The sequence below is a fragment of the Choloepus didactylus genome, chromosome 7, assembly GCF_015220235.1.
Source record: "Choloepus didactylus isolate mChoDid1 chromosome 7, mChoDid1.pri, whole genome shotgun sequence".
Taxonomy (NCBI): domain Eukaryota; kingdom Metazoa; phylum Chordata; class Mammalia; order Pilosa; family Megalonychidae; genus Choloepus; species Choloepus didactylus.
The window spans coordinates 112,482,005-112,494,026 of NC_051313.1; positions in this window are offsets into that span (position 1 = coordinate 112,482,005).

A 12,022-nucleotide genomic window follows, 5' to 3' on the forward strand; every position below is an offset into this window, starting at 1 on the left:
TGGCTTATTTGTTTTTTTATCACAGTGCTAAATATTATGCACCAAGTGAAAAATTAATACATAAATTGACCCAGAGACATATACTCCAACCCCTGCTGATGAGAAAGGAGTGAAGATCTGATTGGCTCTTCATGGCAGGATGTGGCAGACGCCTGAAGGTTTATGTGTCAGTTGAGTCAGAGTTTCCACAAACACGCTGGAAGCAAAGACAACTCTAATCAAGTGTGAAAAGAGCCCAGACTCCCCCTGCCCACCCCAAAGCTCATGCACTTCATGTAGGGGAACATGGTACATAGGCTGGTGTCATCTTGCTAGGAGCTCGGGGGCCATTCCGGGACTGTTAGATGGTGTCACGAGAAAGGCTTGGCAGTTACCTGTTCCCTTCCCACCTGTGCCCTGGGATGAGAAGAGGATGATGCAGAAACATCACAGCCTGGCCCAAGAGCAGTGCCCTCTGGGATCGGTGGGGGTTGCCCACCCCAAGTGACCACCTGCTCTCCCCTGGCGTGGCTCCTGGAGTGAGTAGTGTGAGCAAATGAGGCATGGGCACAACCTTCTTCCTACAGACACCAGGCCCTGCTCTCAAGGAGCCTGGAGGGTAGAGCGGGCAGGTGGGCTTAGAGGCCAGGTCAGGGCCAGACAAGGAAATTCAACTCTGCTCACCCCCTGGGCTGGGTTCTGGGGGGCAGGGGAGGCATCTGATGGGGAAGGTGGGATCTGGATTCATACCAGAGGGCTCTAACTCTGGCCGCTGGGGCTGAGTGCTGGCTTGAGCTACCAGAGAAAGCAGACCAGGCAGGAGAGAGCAAGAAGTCTATTCTCTAAAAAATAAATTCCATCAACATGGAAAAAAACTAAAAGTGACTGCTTTCCCGAGGAGAGGGGATGACATATATCAAAGCTTCTGACGTGGTCTAGTTCTTAGCTCTGGAGGGGCTGGGGGATCAGGGAGAGGGAGAGAAAGAGACTAAGGAGTCTTTCCTATTTTTCTGGCAACCTTTCTGTCAGGTTATTATCATGGCAGGACACTGGATGCCCTTTAAGAAGACAATAGAAGAGGGACAATAGAAGGGAGGGTTTGCATAATCAGAAGGAATACATAGAAGCATCAAATGACAGATGGGTGTCCTTATCCTCTTAGACACAGGCTGAAATCCCTGATTACATGTCCTGCAGGTTGGGGTTCCAATGACAGAAATGAACATGATTTTGTCACTTGGGAGTTTGGAAAAGAGCCCCAACATTCATAAATACCATCTTGAGGAATCTGTGCAGGTGCCAGGAAACCAGAGGTTTAAGTAACAAATATCTGCACCAGGTCAAATCAGGATTTTGCCTGGGAATAGAGAGCAAGTGCTTTCATTAAGAATGAAAAGAGAGGGGGAAGAGGCAGTTTGCTGTCAGGAGAGGCAGGGGCCTGTTAGCACCACACATGACTGAAGCAAAGAGGAATTTCCACGCTCGCTGAGAACACCTGTTCTCTGTTTATAAAGAAACAAGGCAACACTGCTGCCTTGCCACACCCCGTATTCCCAAGGAGGGTGATCACGCAACCCCTACAGGGATGGAAGCACTTGTGAGCCCCTCCTTCTCCAGCTCCTTTAGGGGTGGGGGATGGCATGGGTTAAGATGATCTTCTGTAAACCAACAACTTCTATAAGGAATTGGCATGGATTCAGGGTAGACTGAGAACATTTTCATTTCTTGAGCATTACGCCAAAGTTTCTATATTCATCCCAGAGGCTGTATATAAATCAAGACTTGGGTGATCAAAAAACACGATTCTTTTTTGCGGTCAAAGCCAGATGCTAGAAGATAGAAACAATGGAGTTGACTAACCTCTTTCCATGTGTTCAAGGTACAAAGATAGTTTTTTCTAAGGCAAGAATACAGCTGTATCCTTCAAAAATTCTTAGGGAATTTATGACTCAGAGAAGTATTGCAATTAAGAATGGAAGCTTTCAGATTTCAGCTGTCTTTGGGTTTTAGGGTCTTTTCAAAATCTGTTTTGTCACTCCTTTTGTTCCGGGGAGCCCCCTCAAGCAGGAACCTCCTCTCTCCCAGCCGCTCCAGCAAGTCAAGGAATTAGGCCTCCCTCAGGTCTCTCTCCTGCCACTTCAGGCACTCAGGCAAGCTCTCTGCACCTCAGGGGCCCAGAGGGAGTCTGAGCTGAGGTCAGAAATATTCTCAATGAGATTGTTAAGATGCTCTGAGGAGACCGTAAAGAGAAGGCCAGGGAAAACACCTTCCTGATTGTTTTTAAATCAAAGGATGTAGAAAAAGGGGGTGAGAAGGAAAAAGGAAAAGAGTGTGGAGGAGAAAGGCAGTGTCGTGGATGGCGTGCACTGCCCACGTGCCCTGCTGCAGGTGCCGGGTGCTCCTCCCCAGCTGCCGGGAGAACTGGCTTGGCCTCCTTGGCCCCTGGCCCCAGTGTGGGGTAGATTACAGGGCCATCCCAGCTCCCAGCACCCCATGGGGAGGCCTTTGCTGGGACATGGAGGCCCAACTGCTCCCTGTGCCCCATACAGCCTCCTCTCTCCCACAGGTGCTGTTCCCAAAAGTTCTTCTCAGTAGACCTCCAGAGCACAAATTCCCATCTCAGTCGGTTTCTAGAGAACCGGGCTTAAGAGAGAAATGGAGGGAGGGAGAGAGGGAACAAGGTTTTTAATGTTTTTCATGCAAGAACAATTTTATTAGATAGAGAAAAGGCATGTAAACCAATGTTCATATAGCCTTGGATAACCCTTGATGGATTCATTCCCTATTTCAATATTAGTGATTTTTTTCTGGATATTTGCTATACATCCTAACTATTTCTAGAATGTTGTCACATAGCATCTTTTTATATCTAAAGCAGGATCATTTTTTTTACATGTAAAAGAAGTAACCCAACAAAGGAGATTCTATTAAAACACATAGGATAAGTGTCAGTGAGTTAAGCATTAAATTTAGCTGTGAGTGGCTTTTTGTTTTTTTTTTTTTTAAATGGAAAGACTCTCCATAGCTCCTTACAGTTTTTTTTAATTTTTTTTTTCATTTAGGATATTAAATTGCTTTTCACACTTTTCTTCTCCTCAAAACAAAATTCAGTCCTTGCTGAATTCTGTTCTTTAAAATAACTTTACTCTGTAGGTACATATAATGCACCTGCTGGTCTAGAATGTTCAAGAAAGCCCAGGAGAAGTATGCCAAAATGAATCTACTGATTCCCTTCCAAATTCTTGAATTTTTAAATGTACATTTGTTCGCATGCCATAACATGGTGTTATTTGCCTTATAGTCCCTCTTCTATTCACATTATCCTTTCCATCCGGATAATGAAAGGTACTCAAATTAACAAGTCAGAGAGACTGCAGATGTACTATTTTCTACCATAATTATAAATTTTAAAGGTTCATGCCATTAGACTCTGGCTTTTAAAGAATCCAATACTATCTAACAAAGTACTTTAGAGCACTAACTGGAAGCATTCAGCCTGGGTTCAAACTACAGCTCTGCTGCTTACTAGCTTTGAGAAATTGGGGAAGTTATTTAGCTTCTCTGGGCCTCAGTTTCCTCATCTGTGAAAAGGAGATGATAATCCCAGAACGGACCTCACAGGATTGTTGTAAGGATTATGTACGTTAATTCATGTCAAGTGCTCAGCACAGTGCCTGGCATATGGTAACACTACATAGATGCTGGCTCTTAGGAACTCACAGATGTCACTGCCAGCGAGAGAGAGCTCACAGATCCTCAAGTCTCTCTTTAGAGACTCTGGCAGTTCTTTAAAAGCACTTGGATGGCAAAACAGCTCTTTTCCCCAAATTGAAATGACAGAAAACATATCCAACTAGACTCTCCAGATTCTAAATTGCTCTTTTGACCCTTTCTTCTTATTATCCACCTTTTCAACTCAGTTTCTGAATCCCCAAATTCTGCCTCCATGCTACCTTTCAAATGACTTGCTCTCCTTCCATTCCAATAGTTACTTTCCTGGTTCCAATCCTCATTTCATCTTGGCTGGTCTAGAGCAATAGCCTTCTAATTGATACTCACTTCCATTTGTTTAGCAGTCCAGGGCTGTACAGGGCTCCCTACTGTCACTGTGGTATTCTAGACCCTCCCAATACAGCCTGTTCGAGTTTGCTAATGCTGCCAGAATGCAAAACACCAGAGATGGATAGGCTTTTTATAAAAGGGGGTTTATTGGGTTACACAGTTACAGTCTTAAGGCCATAAAGTGTCCAAGGTAACACATCAGCAATCGGGTACCTTCACTGGAGGATGGCCAATGGTGTCCGGAAAACCTCTGTTAGGTGGGAAGGCACGGGGCTGACGTCTGCTCCAAAGTTCTGTTTTCAAAATGGCTTTCTCCCAGGACGTTCCTCTGTAGGCTGCAGTTCCTCAAAAATGTCACTCTTAGTTGCACTTGGGGTATTTGTCCTCTCTTAGCTTCTCCAGAGCAAAAGTCTGCTTTCAACGGCTGTCTTCAAACTGCAGTTCCTCTCTCAGCTTCTGGGCGTTCTTCAGAGTGTCCCTCTTGGCTGTGGCTCCTCTTCAAAATGTCACTCACAGCTGCACTGAGTTCCTTCTGTTTGCCAGCTCATTTATATGGCTCTGATCAAGGCCCACCCTGAATGGGTGGGGCCATGCCTCCATGGAAATATCTCATCAGAGTTATCACCTACAGTTGGGTGGGGCACATCTCCATGCAAATCTAATCAGCACCAAAAGGTCTGCCCCACAAGACTGCATCAAAGAATATGGCTTTTTCTGGGGGACATAATACATTCAAACCGGCACACAGCCCCTACCTGACTTTCCACCCTTCCCCATCATTTGCTTACATTTACCAGCCAGAGGGGGTTACTCACTGTTCAGTCATTCTTTTTTTTTTTTTTTTTTTTTTTCAGCATCTTAATGCAATTTTATTGAGATATATTCACATGTCATATAATCCATCCAAAGTATACAATCTATGACTCACAGCATCATCATATAGTTGTGCATTCAGTGCTACAATTAATTTTAGAACATTTTCATTAAATAAAAATAAAAAAGAACACCCAAAACATCCCATACTCCTTATCCTCATTATTTATATATATTTTTGTCTTTATTTTTATTACCCATCTACCCACACACTGGATAAAGGGAGTGTCAGTCACAAGATTTTCACAGTCACACGGTCACATGATAAATGCTATATAGTTATACAGTCATCATCAAGAATCAAGTCTACTGGATTACAGTTTAACAGATTCAGGTATTACCTTCTAGCTATTCTAATATACTAGAAACTAAAAAGGAATATCTACATAATGCATAAGAATAACCTCCAGAATGACCTCTCGACTCTATCTGAAATCTCTCAGCCTAACTTTATTTTGGTTAAACCCACTCTTTTTTTTTTTTTTTTTTTTTTTTTAATCATCATTTTATTGAGATATATTCACATACCACGCAGTCATACAAAACAAATTGTACTTTCGATTGTTTACAGTACCATTACATAGTTGTACATTCATCACCTAAATCAATCCCTGACACCTTCATTAGCACACACACAAAAATAACAAGAATAATAATTAGAGTGAAAAAGAGCAATTGAAGTAAAAAAGAACACTGGGTACCTTTGTCTGTTTGTTTCCTTCCCCTACTTTTCTACACATCCATCCATAAACTAGACAAAGTGGAGTTTGGTCCTTATGGCATTCCCAATCCCATTGTCACCCCTCATAAGCTACATTTTTATACAACTGTCTTCGAGATTCATGGGTTCTGGGTTGTAGTTTAATAGTTTCAGGTATCCACCACCAGCTACCCCAATTCCTTAGAACCTAAAAAAGGTTGTCTAAAGTGTGCGTAAGAGTGCCCACCAGAGTGATCTCTCGGCTCATTTTGGAATCTCTCTGCCACTGAAGCTTATTTCATTTCCTTTCACATCCCCCTTTTGGTCAAGAAGATGTTCTCCATCCCACGATGCCGGGTCTACATTCCTCCCGGGGAGTCATATTCCACGTTGCCAGGGAGATTCACTTCCCTGGGTGTCTGATCCCACGTAGGGGGGAGGGCAGTGATTTCACCTTTCAAGTTGGCTTAGCCAGAGAGAGAGGGCCACATCTGAGCAACAAAGAGGCATTCAGGAGGAGACTCTTAGGCACAAATACAGGGAGGCCTAGCCTCTCCTTTGCAGCAACCGTCTTCCCAAGGGTAAAACTTATGGTAGAGGGCTCAACCCGTCAAACCACCAGTCCCCTATGTCTGTGGTCATGTTAGCAACCATGGAGGTGGGGTAGGCGAATACCCCTGCATTCTCCACAGGCTCCTCAAGGGGGCACTACATCTTTTTTTTTTTTTTTTCCTTGTTTGTCTTTTTTCTTTTTTAACTTTCCCTTCTTTTTTAAATCAACTGTATGAAAAAAAAAGTTAAAAAGAAAACAAACATACAATAAAAGAACATTTCAAAGAGACCATAACAAGGGAGTAAGAAAAAGACAACTAACCTAAGATAACTGCTTAACTTCCAACATGTTCCTACTTTACCCCAAGAAAGTTACATAATATAGCAACATTTCAGTGAACTTGTTCCTACTACATCCATCAGAAATTAACAGACCATAGTCATTTCTGGGCATCCCCAGAACGTTAAATAGCTTATCTGTTCTTCTTGGATTATTGTTCCCCCTTCCTTAATTGCTCTCTACTGCTAGTTCCCCTACATTCTACATTATAAACCATTTGTTTTACATTTTTCAAAGTTCACATTAGTGGTAGCATATAATATTTCTCTTTTTGTGCCTGGCTTATTTCGCTCAGCATTATGTCTTCAAGGTTCATCCATGTTGTCATATGTTTCACCAGATTGTTCCTTCTTACTGCCGCGTAGTATTCCATCGTGTGTATATACCACATTTTATTTATCCACTCATCTGTTGAAGGACATTTGGGTTGTTTCCATCTCTTGGCAATTGTGAATAATGCTGCTATGAACATTGGCGTGCAGATATCTGTTCGTGTCACTGCTTTCCGATCTTCTGGGTATATACCGAGAAGTGCAATCGCTGGATCGAATGGTAGCTCTGTATCTAGTTTTCTAAGGAACTGCCAGACTGACTTCCAGAGTGGCTGAACCATTATACAGTCCCACCAACAATGAATAAGAGTTCCAATTTCTCCACATCCCCTCCAGCATTTGTAGTTTCCTGTTTGCTTAATGGCAGCCATTCTAACCGGTGTTAGATGGTATCTCATTGTGGTCTTAATTTGCATCTCTCTAATAGCTAGTGAAGCTGAACATTTTTTCATGTGTTTCTTGGCCATTTGTATTTCCTCTTCAGAGAACTGTCTTTTCATATCTTTTGCCCATTTTATAATTGGGCTGTCTGTACTATTGTCATTGAGTTGTAGGATTTCTTTGTATATGCAAGATATCAGTCTTTTGTCAGCTACATGGTTTCCAAAAATTTTTTCCCATTGAGTTGGCTGCCTCTTTACCTTTTTGAGAAATTCCTTTGAGGTGCAGAAACTTCTAAGCTTGAGGAGTTCCCATTTATCTATTTTCTCTTTTGTTGCTTGTGCTTTGGGTGTAAAGTCTAGGAAGTGGCCTCCTAATACAAGGTCTTGAAGATGTTTTCCTACATTATCTTCTAGGAGTTTTATGGTACTTTCTTTTATATTGAGATCTTTGGTCCATTTTGAGTTAATTTTTGTGTAGGGGGTGAGGTAGGGGTCCTCTTTCATTCTTTTGGATATGGATATCCAACTCTCCCAGCCCCATTTGTTGAAAAGACCATTATGGCTCAGTTCGGTGACTTTGGGGGCCTTATCAAAGATCAGTCGGCCATAGATCTGAGGGTCTATCTCTGAATTCTCAATTCGATTCCATTGATCTATATGTCTATCTTTGTGCCAGTACCATGCTGTTTTGGCAACTGTGGCTTTATAATAAGCTTCAAAGTCAGGGAGTGTAAGTCCTCCCACTTCGTTTTTCTTTTTAGAGTGTCTTTAGCAATTCGAGGCATCTTCCCTTTCCAAATAAATTTGATAACTAGCTTTTCCAAGTCTGCAAAGTAGGTTGTTGGAATTTTGATTGGGATTGCATTGAATCTGTAGATGAGTTTGGGTAGAATTGACATCTTAATGACATTTAGCCTTCCTATCCATGAACATGGAATATTTTTCCATCTTTTAAGGTCCCCTTCTATTTCTTTTAGTAGAGTTATGTAGTTTTCTTTGTATAGGTCTTTTACATCTTTGGTTAAGTTTATTCCTAGGTACTTGATTTTTTTAGTTGCTATTGAAAATGGTATCTTTTTCTTGAGTGTCTCTTCAGTTTGTTCATTTCTAGCATATAGAAACATTACTGACTTATGTGCATTAATCTTGTATCCTGCTACTTTGCTAAATTTGTTTATTAGCTCTAGTAGGTGTATCGTCGATTTCTCAGGGTTTTCTAGATATAAGATCATATCATCTGCAAACAATGACAGTTTTACTTCTTCTTTTCCAATTTGGATGCCTTTTATTTCTTTGTCTTGCCGGATTGCCCTGGCTAGCACTTCCAGCACAATGTTGAATAACAGTGGTGACAGCGGGCATCCTTGTCTTGTTCCTGATCTTAGAGGGAAGGCTTTCAGTCTCTCACCATTGAGTACTATGCTGGCTGTGGGTTTTTCATATATGCTCTTTATCATGTTGAGGAAGTTTCCTTCAATTCCTACCTTTTGAAGTGTTTTTATCAAAAAGGGATGTTGGATTTTGTCAAATGCTTTTTCAGCATCTATTGAGATGATCAATTGATTTTTCCCTTTCGAGTTTTTAATGTGTTGTAATACATTGATTGTTTTTCTTACGTTGAACCATCCTTGCATGCCTGGAATGAACCCCACTTGGTCATGGTGTATGATTTTTTTAATGTGTCTTTGGATTCGATTTGCAAGTATTTTGTTGAGGATTTTTGCATCTATATTCATTAGGGAGATTGGCCGGTAGTTTTCCTTTTTTGTAGCATCTTTGCCTGGTTTTGGTATTAGATTGATGTTAGCTTCATAAAATGAGTTAGGTAGTGTTCCATTTTTTTCAATGTTTTGAAAGAGTTTGAGTAAGATTGGTGTCAGTTCTTTCTGGAAAGTTTGGTAGAATTCCCCTGTGAAGCCATCTGGCCCTGGGCATTTATTTGTGGGAAGATTTTTGATGACTGATTGGATCTCTTTGCTTGTGATGGGTTGGTTGAGGTCTTCTATTTCTTCTCTGGTCAGTCTAGGTTGTTCATATGTTTCCAGGAAATTGTCCATTTCTTCTACATTATCCAGTTTGTTGCCATACAGTTGTTCATAATATCCTCTTATAATTTTTTTTAATTTCTTCAGGATCTGCAGTTATGTCACCTTTTTCATTCATTATTTTGTTTATATGGGTCTTCTCTCTTTTTGATTTTGTCAGTCTAGCTAGGGGCTTGTCAATCTTGTTGATCTTCTCAAAGAACCAACTTTTGGTGATATTTATCCTCTCTATTGTTTTTTTGTTCTCTATGTCATTTATTTCTGCTTTAATCCTTGTTATTTCTTTTCTTCTACTTGGTTTAGGATTGGTTTGCTGTTCATTTTCTAGCTTCTTCAGTTGATCCATTAGTTCTTCGATTTTGGCTCTTTCTTCCTTTTTAATATATGCGTTTAGTGCTATAAATTTCCCCCTTAGCACTGCTTTTGCTGCATCCCATAGGTTTTGGTATGTTGTGTTCTCATTTTCATTCGTCTCTATATATTTAGCAATTTCTCTTGCTATTTCTTCTTTAACCCACTGATTGTTTAGGAGTGTGTTGTTTAACCTCCAGGTATTTGTGAATTTTCTAAGTCTCTGATGGTTATTGACTTCTAATTGTATTCCATTGTGGTCAGAGAATGTGCTTTGAATATTTTCAATCTTTTTAAATTTATTGAGGCTTGTTTTATGTCCCAGCATATGATCTATTCTGGAGAAAGTTCCGTGAGCACTAGAAAAGTATGTGTATCCTGGTGATTTGGGATGTAATGTCCTGTAGATGTCTGTTAAATCTAATTCATTTATCAGATTGTTTAGGTTTTCAATTTCCTTATTGGTCTTCTGTCTGGTTGATCTATCTATAGGAGAGAGTGATGTGTTGAAGTCTCCCACAATTATTGTGGAAACATCAATTGCTTCCTTTAGTTTTGCCAGTGTTTCTCTCATGTATTTTGTGGCACCTTGATTGGGTGCATAGACATTTACGATTGTTATTTCTTCTTGCTGAATTGCCCCTTTTATTAGTATGTAGTGGCCTTCTTTGTCTCTCAAAACATCCCTGCATTTGAAGTCTATTTTATCTGAGATTAATATTGCTACACCTGCTTTCTTTTGGCTGTAGCTTGCATGAAATATTTTTTTCCATCCTTTCACTTTCAGTTTCTTTGTGTCCCTGTGTCTAAGATGAGTCTCTTGTATGTAACATATTGATGGTTCATTTTTTTTGATCCATTCTGCGAATCTATATCTTTTAATTGGGGAGTTTAATCCATTTACATTCAACGTTAAAACCGTGAAGGCATTTCTTGAATCGGCCATCTTATCCTTTGGTTTATGTTTGCCATATTTTTCCCTCTCTCTATTAATATCCTTTATTGTACCCATACCGAATCTCTTTAGTACTGAACGTTTCTCCAAGTCTCTCTGTCCTGTCTTTGTTTCTCTGTCTGTAGGGCTCCCTTTAGTATCTCCAGTAGGGCAGGTCTCTTGTTAGCAAATTCTCTCAGCATTTCTTTGTCTGTGAAAAATTTAAGCTCTCCCTCAAATTTGAAGGAGAGCTTTGCTGGATAAAGTATTCTTGGCTGGAAATTCCTCTCACTCAGAATTTTAAATATATCGTGCCACTGCCTTCTTGCCTCCATGGTGGCTGCTGAGTAGTCACTACTTAGTCTTATGCTGTTTCCTTTGTATGTGGTGAATTGCTTTTCTCTTGCTGCTTTCAGAACTTGCTCCTTCTCTTCTATGTTTGACAGTGTGATCAGTATATGTCTCGGAGTGGGTTTTTTTTGGATTTATTCTATTTGGAGTTCGCTGAGCATTTATGATTTGTGTATTTATGTTGTTTAGAAGATTTGGGAAGTTTTCCCCAACAATTTCTTTGAATACTCTTCCTAGACCTTTACCCTTTTCTTCCCCTTCTGGGACACCAATGAGTCTTATATTTGGACGTTTCATATTATCTATCATATCCCTGAGGTCCATTTCGAGTTTTTCAATTTTTTTCCCCATTCTTTCTTTTATGCTTTCATTTTCCATTCTGTCATCTTCCAGGTCACTGATTCGTTGTTCAACTTCCTCTAGTCTTGTACTATGAGTGTCCAGAATCTTTTTAATTTGGTCAACAGTTTCTTTAATTTCCATAAGATCATCCATTTTTTTATTTAGTCTTGCAATGTCTTCTTTATGCTCTTCTAGGGTCTTCTTGATTTCCTTCATATCCCGTACTATGGTCTCATTGTTCATCTTTAGTTCTTTGAGTAGCTGCTCTAGGTGCTGTGTCTCTTCTGGTCTTTTGATTTGGGTGCTTGGGCTTGGGTTATCCATATCGTCTGGTTTTTTCATATGCTTTGTAATTTTCTGTTGTTTTTGGCCTCGTGGCATTTGCTGAACTTGATAGGGTTCTTTTAGGGTTTGTAGACATATTGAAGTCCTTATCTCTAATTTATCAGATCTGCAGCTTCGTGGAGTACACTTTCTCTAACTAACCAGCAGGTGGCGTCCACGAGCCACCTGTTCTCCACAAGCCAGTTCTCTCCCGCCCAGCCTTTTTGGTGAGTGGGGGAGTGAGTCCTGTGGGGCCCAATTGGTGTACCAAGCTTGCGTGTGTAGTTGGTGTTGCCTGCCCTCTATGTGGGGCGTGTTTCTGGGCAGTCGGGGAGGGGGGGTGGCCCTAACAATGAAATCTCCCTGATGATCCTAGAGTTTTAAAGCTGCTGCAATAGTCTAATCCTTCAGTTCAGTCCTGCCACAGTTTGTCTCTGCCACTGACCCACAAGTC